The following is a 14,473-nucleotide window of genomic DNA, read 5'->3' as shown; positions in this document are numbered from 1 at the left end:
GAGCTGATCAGCGAGGCCCCATTCTTTTTTTTTTTCCCCGTGGGTGCTCCAGCCCCGGAGCACCCATGGAATCAGCGCCTATGCCAGGGGAAGTAAGCTGTGCCCTGGAAAGAGCTGTATTAGTGGCCATGTTCCTGCAGAGCAAAAAGGTGGAATCCTTTCCTGAGCTCGCTCAACAAGGCACAGCTCCGCCCGGCCATCAGCACTGGACTACGCCCAAATGATGCCATCCAGGAATTCAGGGATGATGATTTTTGACGGTCCTTGTTATTCTATAAAATTAGCTATTTGAGATTATATGAGTCGAGAGCTCATTCTGGTGTTCCCCATTTCTAACTCCCACACTCTACCTACACTGGAAAAACTGCTCCTATGAGATCTAGTTGTAGATTTGTGGACAAGCACCTCAAAACCTGGCTCGGGGAAAGCTTCCTATATGCCACATACTTATCGATGACTCTCTTTCCCGTACACTAGGAGATAATGCAACTCACTGTCCCAGTAGCCTGATAGCAAGAAGTAATCTCCTAGCTAGGCCAATCAAAAGTCACAGCAGAATGCACAGGGCTCCCAGACGCACAAATTCCTGTATTTTACATTAAACCTACTGAGTCTCCAGGAAAATATTTCACATCCATTGGGATTAGTTAGGCTGAGAAAGGAAGCATTTCTGTGTGATTGGAAGTAACAAAGGTCCAGATCCACAAAGGGACTTAGGTGCTGGGATGCTCACACAACACGTAACTTTTAGAAAGTGACAGGAATAATGTGATCCCCAAAGCCTGAATTAGGCACCTAGGCTCCCAATCCAATGCATGGGGAAAGCTAGGTGCCGTAGAATGCAGCACCTAAAACCCTATATGTTAGGTGGGAAGCCATCTAAACTAGCCAACAGGAGAGGCTGACAAGAGGGATGTGTGCTAAGCCCAGCCCTACTTCAGAGATAGGTGCCTAAATCCAAGCTCTAGCGAAGCACCTGTCTCTGTTTGTGATCCACAGCCAGGAGAACCCCTGCTGGAGTCAGGCAGTTTGCACACCTACGTTGTTCCTTGTGAGAACGAGTTAGGTCCCTACCTCACTCCACACACAACAGCGGGAGGAGTAGCCACCCACCTTCAGCCCAGTGGTTGGAGCACTCACCAGGGATGTGACAGACCGAAGTTCAATGCCTCCACCTTGCCAAAGGAGGAGAAAGGATTTGAAGAGGCATCTCCCACACCTCTCAGGAGAGTGCTCTAAGCACTGGACTATGGGATACTCTGATGTCGGGCTGCCTCAGTTTCTCCTGCCAAAGCTGCTCCATTGTGTATTAAATAACTGGTGAGATAGAGAACTGCTGGATTACCTGGTGGTAAAGGCAACCATTTGGGAGACCCTGGGGCTAGTCGCCCTGCTCCCATCACTCTTTCATTATTTATATGCAGTGGAATGGCTTCAAGTGACTTTAGGTGCCTATTGGGTGAGGTGGCAGCCGAGCAGGAATTTTGTGGATTGCAGTGGCACCTGAGTACCTTCATGGATCTGGGCCACACAGCTTAATATAGCTTTACAGAAAACATACTAATCAGAGAGCACAGAACATGAGCAGCTGGAGCATCAAATGCTAGTGGACTCAAAAGGCCACACCTTGCCATATCATGAAAGCAATGAACTCACATCCTTGACTGGCTCATACAGGAAGTGGCTTGGTTTTATCTCTAGGAGGAAAAACCACTTAATCACCACTCTGCTCTGAAATAAAAGAGTATATACAGCTGCAGCTCAGTGCAGGGGAAAACCATGTTGGAACAGAATGCAGTTGTACAGCAGAGGTGCTCCAGGGCGTCCTTCCTTCAAGACCAAACTTTCTTTGGGGGGGGGGGGGAAGTCTTCTTTTTACAGGGAAAGCATAAGTTGCTCTAAAAGTCACATTTCTCGCCTTCAGAGCTCAGCAGCGTGTGTGTTTATATTTCAACTATGTAAAAATACTTCCAGGTATTTTATGTTCATTCTCAGCCCCACATACAAGGAAAAGTATCAGGATCAGGTCCTAAGAGGTAAACAACAACCTTTGTAAGGGTTCACATTTCTGCTACAAAGTATGGTAGACTGATTTTCCCGTGCATACAGCCTGTTCTCTCTTGTGCACTTGTGTTATCTGTTCATTCTCTCTCTCTCATCACCCTCTCTATGCAGGAAAAAAAACCCATCGTTGCACAGCTATCTTACTGTCATCTATTATTCAAGAAAGGTCTCATTGAATAAATGTCTGTTCAGAGGCTCTAAACAAATTTCATTTCTGAACACCAGTGTCTGCAGCCCAGCGGGCTATTTCAGCAAGATAAGATCACACATTTAATCAAACGCTTCAAAAAAGAAATACACACCAAGTTTGCTTAATAACGTCAAATAATAAAAGTGCAGTGTTGACGGCATACTAATTTTTTAGTGTTCTTTCTTCTTTGAGGGTTGACTCAATAGCCAAGGTCAAGCGTACATGGGATTTCTACTAATTAGGGTTTCTGGTAAGTGCTGGCTACTCTCTGGAGCTGTCTTCTCAAGCCACTTAACCATAGTTTTGCCCAAAACTGTGGCGGTCCCTCTTCATTTTAATGAAACAGCTGCACACATTCTATCCAAGTATGACTGCCATAAAGGCCTAACACAATGGAGTCCTAGTCCAGGATTGACGCTCTTAGGCATTGTGATATAATTAATTTGTGTTAACAACACCATTGCTAAATCAATATATTGTGTGTAGATTGATGACAGAATTAACAACCTTAGTAGTTAATAAGGAACCACCAACATCAATGGCTGCATAGCTGTTATTACATGTAGGTAAGTTACAAAAAAGAGCTCTCCTTTCTCAATCGCCCACTCATTATTTGGCTACAGCTTCTGTTGAGGTAAGCTGGAGCTTTGGTTAAGTAAGGAATCGTGGCCAGAACACACAATGTGAGCTTTGCCATTTATTTTGACTAAAGCAAGACTATCCCCTAAGAACAGCAGGAATCAGCCCAGCAATTCTGGACTTTATGATCTGCACCAGTCAGGCCAGATTTCCATTATGTGGTGTGATGGGGTGGAGGGATAGCTCAGTGGTTTGAGCACTGGCCTGCTAAACTCAGCGTTGTAAGTTCAATCCTTAAGGGGGCCATTTGGGATCTGGGGCAAAAATTGGGGAGTGGTCCTGCTTTGAGCAGGGGGTTGGACTAGCTGACCTCCTGAAGTCCCTTCCAACCCTGGTATTCTATGATTCTATGGAGATAAAGTAGTCACCGATAGAAGTCTGCATGATATACAGGCTAAGTCTATGATCTAATTTTTCATGTTTCCAGCAATGCTAGAGACAGACACTGTGATCTGCTTTGCCTCAAAACTACATGAGTTTTGGAGCAAATCTGGAGATCCTTACTCTGGGCCAAATTGCAACCCCTACATCTGTGGGATTCTCTACACCCAGAGCTCTCCCTCCCCCACAAATTTCTCAGGAGGGTGTTCTATGGATACTGAGATCCACATGGTGGAAGGGGCTGAGTAGGTGGGGCCAGATTTATGGGGGGAAAACAAACTGACTCCTTCCAAAGATCAGGATGGAAGAATAATACAGACTCAAACTGTATTATCTTCCACTGCAACAGGGAGCCCCCTTAACGGTGTACTCAGGGCCATGAGGTGTCTGCTGCAGGAACCCTGTCACACATTCTCCAAGGGAACCATACTGCAACAGGGCACTCACTGGAGACCCAGGTTTTCCCACAGGAAGGGACCATCAGACCCTCTGGTCTGACTCAGGTAAACTGCTCATAAAGTCATTAGAGCTGTGCCTAATAAGGCCAGAGTAAAAACTGAGGGCCAGATCCTGTCTCACACCAAGTACTACCTTACTCCTCAAGTATACTCCTGCTGAAATCAATGGGATTTCTCACAGAGTAAGGTGTTCTACTCAGCTTCAGGGGAACAGAGTCTGACTCTGAAGAAAGAACAGCAGGATTGAGCCTTTGACAGATAGGGGATGTATATCTGCATTTCTTGGCAAATTAGGAGTGCTAGAACACTACTCTTGTTTTGTGTGTGAAGTCCAAGGTTCCAAAATTAACACTGTTCTACGTGGAAGGGCCATCTTCCACACGGTGTTTGTTATACATACTATCTACAGGCAAGTCCTGATGGGTCAATCCATTTCTAATGATCCACCAAGTACACTACAGTACTAACTGATTATTACAATTTACCTCTCCATAAAGCAAGCTGAGAGCTATTTAAAACACCTCTCAGACTGAATTTGGCATAAGAATGCGTACATCACTTTGGAACCAAGGTTTAAAAAACAATATTTAATTTTTAATATTTCTTCCCCCCCCAAAAAAAGAAAATTTATATCCATTAAAGATAATAGAAATGACCTCCCACTGCAGCAGCTTTACACTATGAAACATCAATGATGTATCACGCACACACTATTCACTTCCTCTGGAAGAAAACAGAGTACAGACTGTATTCTAATGACTCAAGGCCCAGATTGTGACATCTTCACTCACACTGAGTATAACCTTACATCACAAACTGTCCTATCAATGGGGCTACATGAGGAGTAAGGTACTACTCAATGTCAGTAAATACATCAAAGCCAAGCCTAACACAGCTATCCATTTGGCATAGTCTCCAATACCCTATTATTATTGAAAAATACAGATGCAACTAAATAAAATACATACAATAGGAACCAAGGGTTTCATGTTATATGGCAGACATTTTTGGTACAAAAAATGTAGTATTTAGGGCTCATTGAAAAGAAAGAAAGAAAAAAAAAAGGATAGCCATCCTCCGTGAAGTAATTGATAGGAATTTGCAGCATTTTGAACTGACAAAGTGTCAGACAGTGACACAAATACTGGCAAAAACGCTGTGAAAGCAAAAGAGTTAAACATAATCTTTGAAACCCTCTTCAGTTCTACCCAGCGGTGAAATCTATTCACAAAAATGACTATGAGGACTCTCCCCCCTTTTGCCCCCACCAGCCTTTGGAATAGCTTTGAGGGAAGGAAGGTGAAAAAAAACAGGGAGCCATTGAAAAATCTCCTTACGGGGTCAGCTGTCAATGGAATGCATTTTAGTATTCAGGATACCCACCCATGCAGAACATCAAAAACTGGGCTTTGGTCCCTCCCCTATTCTCACAGGCTTAAGCTAATGCTCAGTTTCTGGAGCTGTACTGAATAGCAACACACACTGCCTCTGCGGGACTTGTAAACAGCAATACAAGCCAATCAAACAGAATGGGGGTGTAGTTTCTACTTCATGTTTCCCTTTTCTTGTGGCATACTCTAGCACAACAAATTTGGTACATTAAAAAAGGTCAACTGCTCCAAAGCTCCGTGTGTTACAGCCTTTCCCTCATCCCAGTGGGCAAGCAGACCTATACATATATGGATATAGCCGTTTAATTTAAATGTTTTATCCCCAGCTTTTAAAAACATGTTATTCATTTCTGCATAAAAAGAGAAATTTGCTTATTTCAGATTTAAACCTGTATAACTCTGGAACTCCTGTAGTACCTTTCTGATTTAAATCCTCTTTGAAATCTGAGATGCAAGGTCTCATCTTGATTTACAACAGTGATGTAAGCAAACTTTTTTGGGGTAAGAGTGCCATCCACTGAAGGAATCCCTCAAATCTTTTTTTTTTATTTTTTTTTCTGCCGATTTCCAATTAACTTCAGTAGTACAAAGCTTAAAAAGCTGGTGATAAACTTGAAAGCAAAACATGGTTTGTACACAAAAGTCCTGGTACTGTCAAAATGATGTGTCACTGTCCGTTTTTTAAATCGTTTTTTTCCCCAAAAGTTTTCCGTAAGATTCATGGCTCTTTGCAATGTATCCCTCAGCTGAAGTCAATCCTGGGATGCCACCATTAGTAGCTGTGAAATTTACATTCATGATGAGATTACAGTTCCAATTGCATTCCAGTTGAAGCTAGCTGAAAAATTCCCATTGACCACAATGAAAGATGGACTGGGTCCAATCACTCCCGAGTGGAAAGAGGCTGCAGGAGTATATAAACAAGGGCCAACACAGACTTCAAGGAAATCTGTGGCTCCTCAGTGCTTTGGAAAATTGCGCCACTTTTAAAATCAGTGCTTAAATTTGGATGAATAACTTCACTCAGCCATGTTTGAGCATTTTGACCCAAGATTTTCTTTTCTTCATACCTACATCTTTAACACATAAGGGAAGGGACAAAGGAAAAAATAAAAAGCAAGACATTTTCTCTCCGCACAATTCTCTCCATGAAGCACTGAAAGCATCTTAAAAACAGAAAACAGAGAGCTATAGCTTCTCCACTAGCAGCAATTTGTTTCCATTTTCAATAGTCAGAATGAAAAATAACGTTACCTCATGTCTAACAGAAATCACTGATTAGCCCAGCGTTCCTATCCCTCTAACAGAGGGTCCCCTTCAAAAGTTCAAACAGCAGATTTACATCTGTAATTAGCTACTTGGCTGGTGAGTGGGGGGGATGGGTGAAAGGGTCATTCGGGAGAAGACTGATATCTTTTAAAACACATACTACATAATGTTTTTAAAATCATTATACACACACACACACGTAGTTTACGGGAGATTTACAAATTGCTCAGAGGTTCACCTCCTTTAGGACAGTCTTCAGAACAGGAGAAATCAGCTTTTGGGGCACTGGAATCAAACATTTCAACTCCTTAGGAGGGACCTAATTATAACAGAGCCACTTATATTCACACACTTTAAATCAGTAATCATCCAAAGACCTTCATGCCAATATACTGTCCCAGTGACTTCAGTGTGACTCCGCATGGTCATAAAATCACAATCATGGAGATTCCTTTATAGAATCAGGCCCTTTAGTCTTGATGCTTGACTTAAGTTTCAGAAACATTCAATTCCCATAGCTGTGTTCAGATACAGTGGGTCAGATTCTCAGATGGTGTAATCAGCATATGCCAATTTATACCAGTTGAGGATCTGGCTTAATCTGCTCAAAGCAAATGCAGTGAGAAAAATTAAACCAAGGGCCCAACCTTGTATCCATTGAAGTCAAAGTTTTGCTATTGACTACAATGGAAGTTAGATTTGAAGTATTCAGTTTATAATTACTAGAATTCCTCCTGCTTAATCACTGAAATGTTGACTGTGTTATTTTTACCAAATAAAAGGTATCATTTCATAAAATTGACATTGTTATGCAATATCTTAACAGATGCTATGTAAACTTAATGACAATTAGGCATTTAAGTTACATGTGTAATTTAATATCGGACTCACTGCTTCTAAATACAGCTTTACTCTCCTCCGAGCAAGATTCCTTTCATGACCCATGAAATGCAACCTATCTTGATTTTCATTTATATGTTCTCACTATAGTTTTAAAAATACACAGATCAGACTTCAAGTTCTCAATTATTTACACTGGTTCATTAAGACTGAAATATTGCTTCTTACAAGGATATTATATCAACTCCTAGAACAGAGATGCTGAAAATATATAGAAATACATTTGAAACAATACTGTAGCTAGGTTTCAGAGTAACAGCCGTGTTAGTCTGTATTCGCAAAAAGAAAAGGAGTACTTGTGGCACCTTAGAGACTAACCAATTTATTTGAGCATAAGCTTTCGTGAGCTACAGCTCACTTCATCGGATCCGATGAAGTGAGCTGTAGCTCACGAAAGCTTATGCTCATATAAATTGGTTAGTCTCTAAGGTGCCACAAATACTCCTTTTCTTTTTACTGTAGCTAGGTCTCCTTTTAGTGTCAGTCCTTTTCAATTTTGATCAATAGATATTCTTTTCTCCATCTTGACTGTTCATTCTAAGTGGTTCCAAAAAACCAGAAACTGAAGACTTGATCTGTGTTAGGTTTCCTAGCTGAATTTGTTTCAATTGCACACAATATATTCTACAGACTATGCTGTCAGATGTTGGGCACTTCTGTACTGAAGTGTTTAACTACAGATGATGTAGTAGAAGAAGTCACAATATTTTCCAACAGCTCAAGTTTTCAACAAAATGATCTGTTGGTTTATATGTTCAAATATATACTCATGCGCATACATATATATTATACACACACGCACCCACCTTCTAACCCCCAAGGTCCAATCCAACTCTTGCTGAACTCAACAGTATTCCCTTAGAAGAGTGTGCAAATTGTTTGAAGTATAAATGAAAAAACGTGGCAATGAAATTCTGATTAACTGGTGGCAGAACTGCAATATTGTATTCTATTAATTTGTACCATACCATGATCCGCAACAAAGACATTTAAAAATGTGTTTTGTTTTAGTCTATGTACACCAAGTTATCCCAGTCTCTCCTAGAGGAAATTAATGGTGGTTTCAATCAGTTAGGATAAATCCCATTGGACAGTGCTGTTGTACAATCAAAAAGGTAGTCCAGAAAAGAGAAACTTAACTTTTGATTGCTTGCCAAGCAAGATTCTACCCTACCATAAACAAACCTTTGGTGTGCTAATTGACCAACACATCCATCCTGCAGCTGAAATTGGAAGCTGGCTTCGTGCTTCAAGTTCCTCATATACACCACTGAATGGAGGAACTCACAATTTGCACAATGGGCCCATCAATTTATCAAATTTCTTTTCTGCCTCACATCTCCCAGTTGGCCCCATACTGCCATAGATACTTAATTACAGGCTCTAACCTCGCATTAAATTCAATAAAAGTTTTGCCACTGGTGACTTTAGAGGGAGCAAGAACACATTTACATATGCACTCTACACAAAGCGTAGTCTGGAATGAAACTGCTTCTTGCTGACATTAATGAAGAATTTGTAGCTAGAAGCCAGTATTCATTGGGGACAACAAAACTTAAAATCAAGTTGGTCCCTGCACAAGCCAACTTTAAAGCACCATGGCCAGCATACAGAAATATGACAAATGACAAGTGTTTTAAACTAGGTATCTTGTGCATTACTCCAACTACAGCTAACTCAGAGCTACAGTACGGACAATGGAATACAATTTTAGGCTGTGAGGAATCACATCAAAGATTTGAGTATAAGTCAGTTTCTCTATAGATAAATAGCCAAGACTTTAAAAGTGGGTGCCTATGGTCAGGCTCCTACAGCTCTGTTTAGGCACCTAAAGTAGGTGGCCTGATTTTCAGATGTACTGAGCACACAGAAGCTCTGAGTGTCTTCAAAAATCAGTGGTTACCGCTGGATGCTCAACGCCTGTGAAAATTAGCAAAAAGAAAAGGAGTACTTGTGGCACCTTAGAGACTAACCAATTTATTTGAGCATAAGCTTTCGTGAGCTACAGCTCACTTCATCGGATGCATACCGTGGATGCATACCACAAGTACTCCTTTTCTTTTTGCGAATACAGACTAACATGGCTGTTACTCTGAAACCTGTGAAAATTAGAAAACTTGCATAGGTGTCTACATAAGGAGTTAGGAGCTATAACTTGAAAAGCTTGCCAAACACCAGTTGTGAAAACTTTGTATCAGAGGCTGGCATAGCCATACTTAAGGATGACAAAGAATGTTCCAGTGTTCTACAAATATCCCATAGGAGAGTAAATGGCTACAAACAAAGCCTAGAACATGGTTCTTCACACTGTAAACATTTAAATTTTTATATATAGATATGGATAGAGTGCATTTTCAGTATTCTTGCTATAGCTACTGGGCAGCTGTAGGAGGAAAAAGACATCAGCAGAGAACAGCTAGAAGTTCAAGGAACTGGAGTGAGGTCATTTGAGTTCTTACACATGTAGTAAGTGCCTCTTAATCCCACTACAACAACCAGCCCAACCAATGACAACAGCAAAAGAAAAGGAATACTTGTGGCACCTTAGAGACTAACAAATTTAGAAACAGCAAAAGAGTGGCAGGTCTCTGTGCGTCTCTATGCTATTCAACAGCCCCAGAATTCTCCCCAATAAGCTACTAAGATTATGAGACCCAGCACTCAGCATGACCTAAGCATCTCTGAGTTCAAATTTTTAGTATTATTTCTGGATTTTCCCTAGATAGAGCATACCAAGAGAATGAGTTTTCTAGCCAGAATCACCCTAGATCCTAGCATCGACCCTCTCACATCTACTGAGCAAATTAATTTTTTCAAAGAAAAATACAGAGCCAGCACTCATGTGAAAAACTTAAATGAACTGACTGCACTCCAGGTAACGTTTCTGGCCAAAAATCCACACTACACACCCTGTCTCTTCCTATAAGCCCTTTCTGCTGTCTCAGTCCCACCTCCCTCACCTGTCTTTGCACCTTATTTCAGGTATGGACAGTGTAAAATAAACCTCTAAGAATGCACACCAGCCCTCCCGCTTCTCCCCACATGCACTTAGACCATGTTGTTCATGAAATGTCCCCAGTTCTAGCAAGCATTCCCGTTCCAATGACCACACTCTTCTCTATACCTCATACTTGTTTTTATTGGCACTGTACTTATTCATGCTTCCAACGTGAAAAATCCTCAGGGCAGGGAATATATTTTTGGTTGGACACACTGACTAAGTGTATAAGTCAGGCACGCTATACAAACGTCAAATACTAATACAGTTTGCCCATCCTTAATTCTTAATTGTTTCGTAGATTAGTCACTTCCATAAATCCTAAATGAATTAGAAAATAATGGAAACAAATCTATTTTAATGTTCTTCAATCTTCTCAGATCAACAGAAATTATTTTTAATAAAATAACAGTGTTGGCTAAAGAGGTCCATGCCACACCTTTATAAACTCAACAAAAAGGAGACTGAACAAAGCACACACCTCCAAAAAAACCCATTAAATGTAAGAGGCCACATCTAGCACAAGTATTTTTAAAGATCTTCCAATTTAGGCTTCATGGAAAGAATAATCTGGTTTCTCTCACAAGGCTGTGAAATACCTTGAGAAGCTTTGTAATTTACTATGTTGTAACACGTGCAAAATGTACCACTGTCCAGTCAGTAGATTCAATGGGAGGTCTCACATCTTCACCTAAACTCTACTCACATTTTACATGTACCTAAGGAAGCAATCACTTCTTTTATCGTCTGCAGACAATAGAACCAACTGTATCTCAGGGAAGCAACAGGGTGTGTGCTGTATTCTTTAATTAACAAGATCAGTTGGGGAATAAAACTCAAGCACTCCTACCACATCACCTTCGGCTAAACCCTACAACAGAGATGGACACAACCCAGATGACATCACAACCTGTGGAATGTATGAATACTATGGAACACATGCTGCTAGGAAACAAAGGACATTGATGATACCAAATCTTCAAATGTACAGCCTTGGACACACTTAGGATAAATTTTCTAGATTGAGAAACAAATCATTCCATGTTCCCTCAACAACCAACTCCTATCTTGAGCAGAAAAACAGCAGAAGGGAGAATTGGTAACCTTACGCTTGCTAAACAGTATTAAATTGCTTATATATTCAAAAATTATAGCTCACTGTTTTTCTGCGGCTAACCTGCCTTGCAATTAAACACGCTTTATACTAATATTAAATGTTTTGTCTCCCCCATGCATTCCAAAAGATAAACTATATCTTAATTAATCTGAGTGAGGGGTGAGTCAAAATTCAATATTTTCCTTTTAAGAACCTCAGAACATATGGAAATCGATATGCAAAGGATTTGCATCTGTGTTCATTTTGTTGTTGTTTTGGTTTGGTGTAGTAACAGGAGACAATACAGTTACCTTTAGTACTTTATGCTAAATAAGGAAAACAGACTTATAACAAACACCAAAACAGCAGCAGTTTGAATCACAACAAAGGGATTGTATCACCACTATTAATATTGTGGCTAATGAAATTTGAGGTGAGTTGTTCTACCTTAAGAAAAACAAATCATAATAGAGCACTAACCTTAAGTTTGTAACCAAACACTGACACTGATACATGGAATTTTCTCTCTTCTTGCTGTTAAATAAGTACAGGGTAGATTTTTCTCTTTTTTGGAGAGCGGTCCCTTTAAATCGTACACCTTATATAGCCCATAAAACTGTAGAACAATTTTTCCAAAATGAATACACAGTGGAAGCATTTTTGTACCCCGAACCCTGGAAATTATGATATATTGGCTCCACAAAACACACACTATTTCTCAATATCAAACAGCTAGTATTGGCTACGCTCTCTTACTAGATAGCGTTTCAAAATGATAAGGAGAAGCCTCCAAAAGACTTCACTGAAGAATGATTTTTTTTCTTGGCTTGGTTTTGAAAATCTTGATCTAATGCTTTGGAATAATCCGTGCAAAAATACAGAAAGCAATCATAAACTAGCAGGCTGCCTATCTGCCTTATAGCAAGACACAGAAGGCATTTTCCCCCTTTCCCTGTCTCTTCCCATCTCCACATTTCCTAAGCAACTGACTGCATGGAATCCAAACCGGGAGTGCAAGAATTCTAATACTTCCTCACCAGTAATGTGAATGGGAAAGTAAATACAACAGACATCAGTTGTTTTGCCTGTAGCTACGATTGTTACAGAGATACACAGCAATTCCTTTTTTCGGCTGTTTACAAATTGTTTTAACTACCACAGAGAAAAATCACACATGAAGCCTACCCGAGAGGTTCCTTTTATACCTACCTCCTAATCTCTCTCGCAAAATATAAACATCTGTGCATCTGGGGGTGGGGGGGTGCGAACAAAACAACCTATCCCGGGCTATACTGTTGCCATTGGCGACATTGTACTTAAGTCTGTTAATGAGATCCAGCCCTCGAAGACAAAATCCCAGGGACACAGTGCAGATTTTGGGGCGCTGCACCTAACATCTTCACGAGCACTAAATGCGCCGAGCTTTGGTAGACTAGAATATGCGGACGGGTTCCTCTACCGGGCTCACCGCCTGTACTAATCAGCAGCCGTGCAACCAGATTTCCAAGTTAAACAGTCACAGGATGATTGCAAGGGAACAGCAAATAAACAATTAAATGGGCAAATAAAACGAGCGCTCAAGAAAGGGATGCAATTTTCATCCTCCACCCTTCTGTGCCGGCCCCTCTTGCTCACATCCCTCGCTCTGCTGTACGCCAGTCCTGCTCCCGTAGCCGGTAAAAGGGGCTGCTTCAAAATCCAGATCTCCAAGGGAGGAGGGGGGACAAGCTTTGATGGCTCTTAAAATCCTTAAGACACCTCAGCCGTGTCTCTCTCCCAGTGCCGGGTGAGGAGGTGCCCGGAAAGGCTGGGGAAAGGTAGGATGGAAACCCCTCTTCCCCCACCCCTCAGCTCAGCAGCATGCACGAATATCCCCGCTCGCCGCCCGGGAAAGCGGTGGCTTACTGGGGCCACCCTTCCTCGCATCCCTCCCTGCCTCCAGCCACGGATGGGTTTGCACAGCCGGCATTTCGCAGGAGAACACCGACCAACCCAGCGGCCAGGCGCGGTGCCTTGCCTCGGAAGCCGGAAAAGGGGAGGCGGGGGGAGGAAAAAATAAAATAAAAACCCATCGGGCCCCCCCCCAGTGTGCGCCGCCCCTCCCTGTCGCCCCATCACCTGCACAGCTCCCAGCCGGCCGGGCGCCCAGGCACTGCCCGCGGCGCAGCACCGCCCGCCGGCGCCCCGAGATGCGCACAGCGCTATTTCCAGGACAACCCACGCTCCGGGCGAAAACTACCCTGGGGGACCCACGCCGTGCAGCGCCCCCCGGGGGGGTGGGGGGGGAGGCGGGACTCCTGCGCTCCGCCGGGGGCCGAGGCAGGAGAAGGCGACGGGGGAGAAGGGGGGGGCATTTAGGGGCAGTTACCTTCAGTCCTCGCCCGGTCCTGGGCGCTCCGTCCCCATCCGCTCCTCAGCAACCTGCAGCGGCGGCGGCGAGCTGCCTCCACCAGCCGGCCATGGGAGCCGGGCGGCCGCTGGGTCCCAGCCCCCCGCACGCAGCACCGGGGTGGGGGGGGGCTAAGCACGGAAACGTGGAGGGGGAGGAGGGGGGGAATAACCCCAAGTCGCTCCCTCGCCTGCTGGCCCCTGCGAGGGGCGGGCGCTGCCGGGGAGCCCGGCGCCCTCCTGGCCTCCCCGCTCCGCGGCTGGCCCCCCTTCGGGGCGAGGTTACGGCCGCGGCCGGCGGCCCCGCGCACCCCCCGGAGCAGAGCAGCGGCTGGGCTGCGGCAGAGTCATGCCCCGGGCGGCCGCCGCTCGCGGAGAAAAGACGCCGCCGCCGCGGAGAGACCACGGGGAAAAACCATCCCCCCGCCCCCTTCCCCCGCTCCCCCGCCGGGCTCAGAGCCCCCGTCCCCGCCGCGCGGCCGCCGCGCTCCGCATGGGGCCGCCGGGGGCCCCCCGCCTGCCTGCCGCCCCTTCCCCCGCAGAGCCCACCCCTGCCTGGGCGGCGTGCGCCGAGGGGGGCTCGGCTTAGCGAGCCGGGCAGCTGCGGGCGGGCGGGAGCCGCCGCCGCCTCCTCATCGCCGGGCAACCAGCCGCCGCCTGCAGCCCCGCAGCGAGCGAGCGAGCGAGCGCGCGAGCCGG

General features: G+C 44.0%; 1 protein-coding gene across 19 annotated transcripts in view; it reads right to left on the bottom strand.

Annotated features, from left to right (window-relative positions):
- The window catches only part of ADGRL3 (adhesion G protein-coupled receptor L3), an 815,007-nt gene extending 800,827 nt beyond the window's left edge, over positions 1–14,180 (bottom strand). For 6 of the 19 annotated variants that reach the window (XM_084625882.1, XM_084625896.1, XM_084625893.1 and 3 more), the window contains exon 1: positions 13,755–14,177. The gene's annotated coding sequence lies outside the window, so the exon portion shown is untranslated. Of the gene's footprint in view, positions 1–13,754 lie in introns of all 19 variants that reach the window. The other 13 variants (XM_084625891.1, XM_084625888.1, XM_084625889.1 and 10 more) reach the window with 5 other exon arrangements.
- Positions 14,181–14,473: the final 293 nt, after the last annotated feature.

The sequence above is a fragment of the Lepidochelys olivacea genome (assembly GCF_965140295.1).
Source record: "Lepidochelys olivacea isolate rLepOli2 genome assembly, chromosome: 4".
Lineage (NCBI taxonomy): Eukaryota > Metazoa > Chordata > Testudines > Cheloniidae > Lepidochelys > Lepidochelys olivacea.
This window is presented reverse-complemented; position numbering and strand designations above follow the sequence as displayed.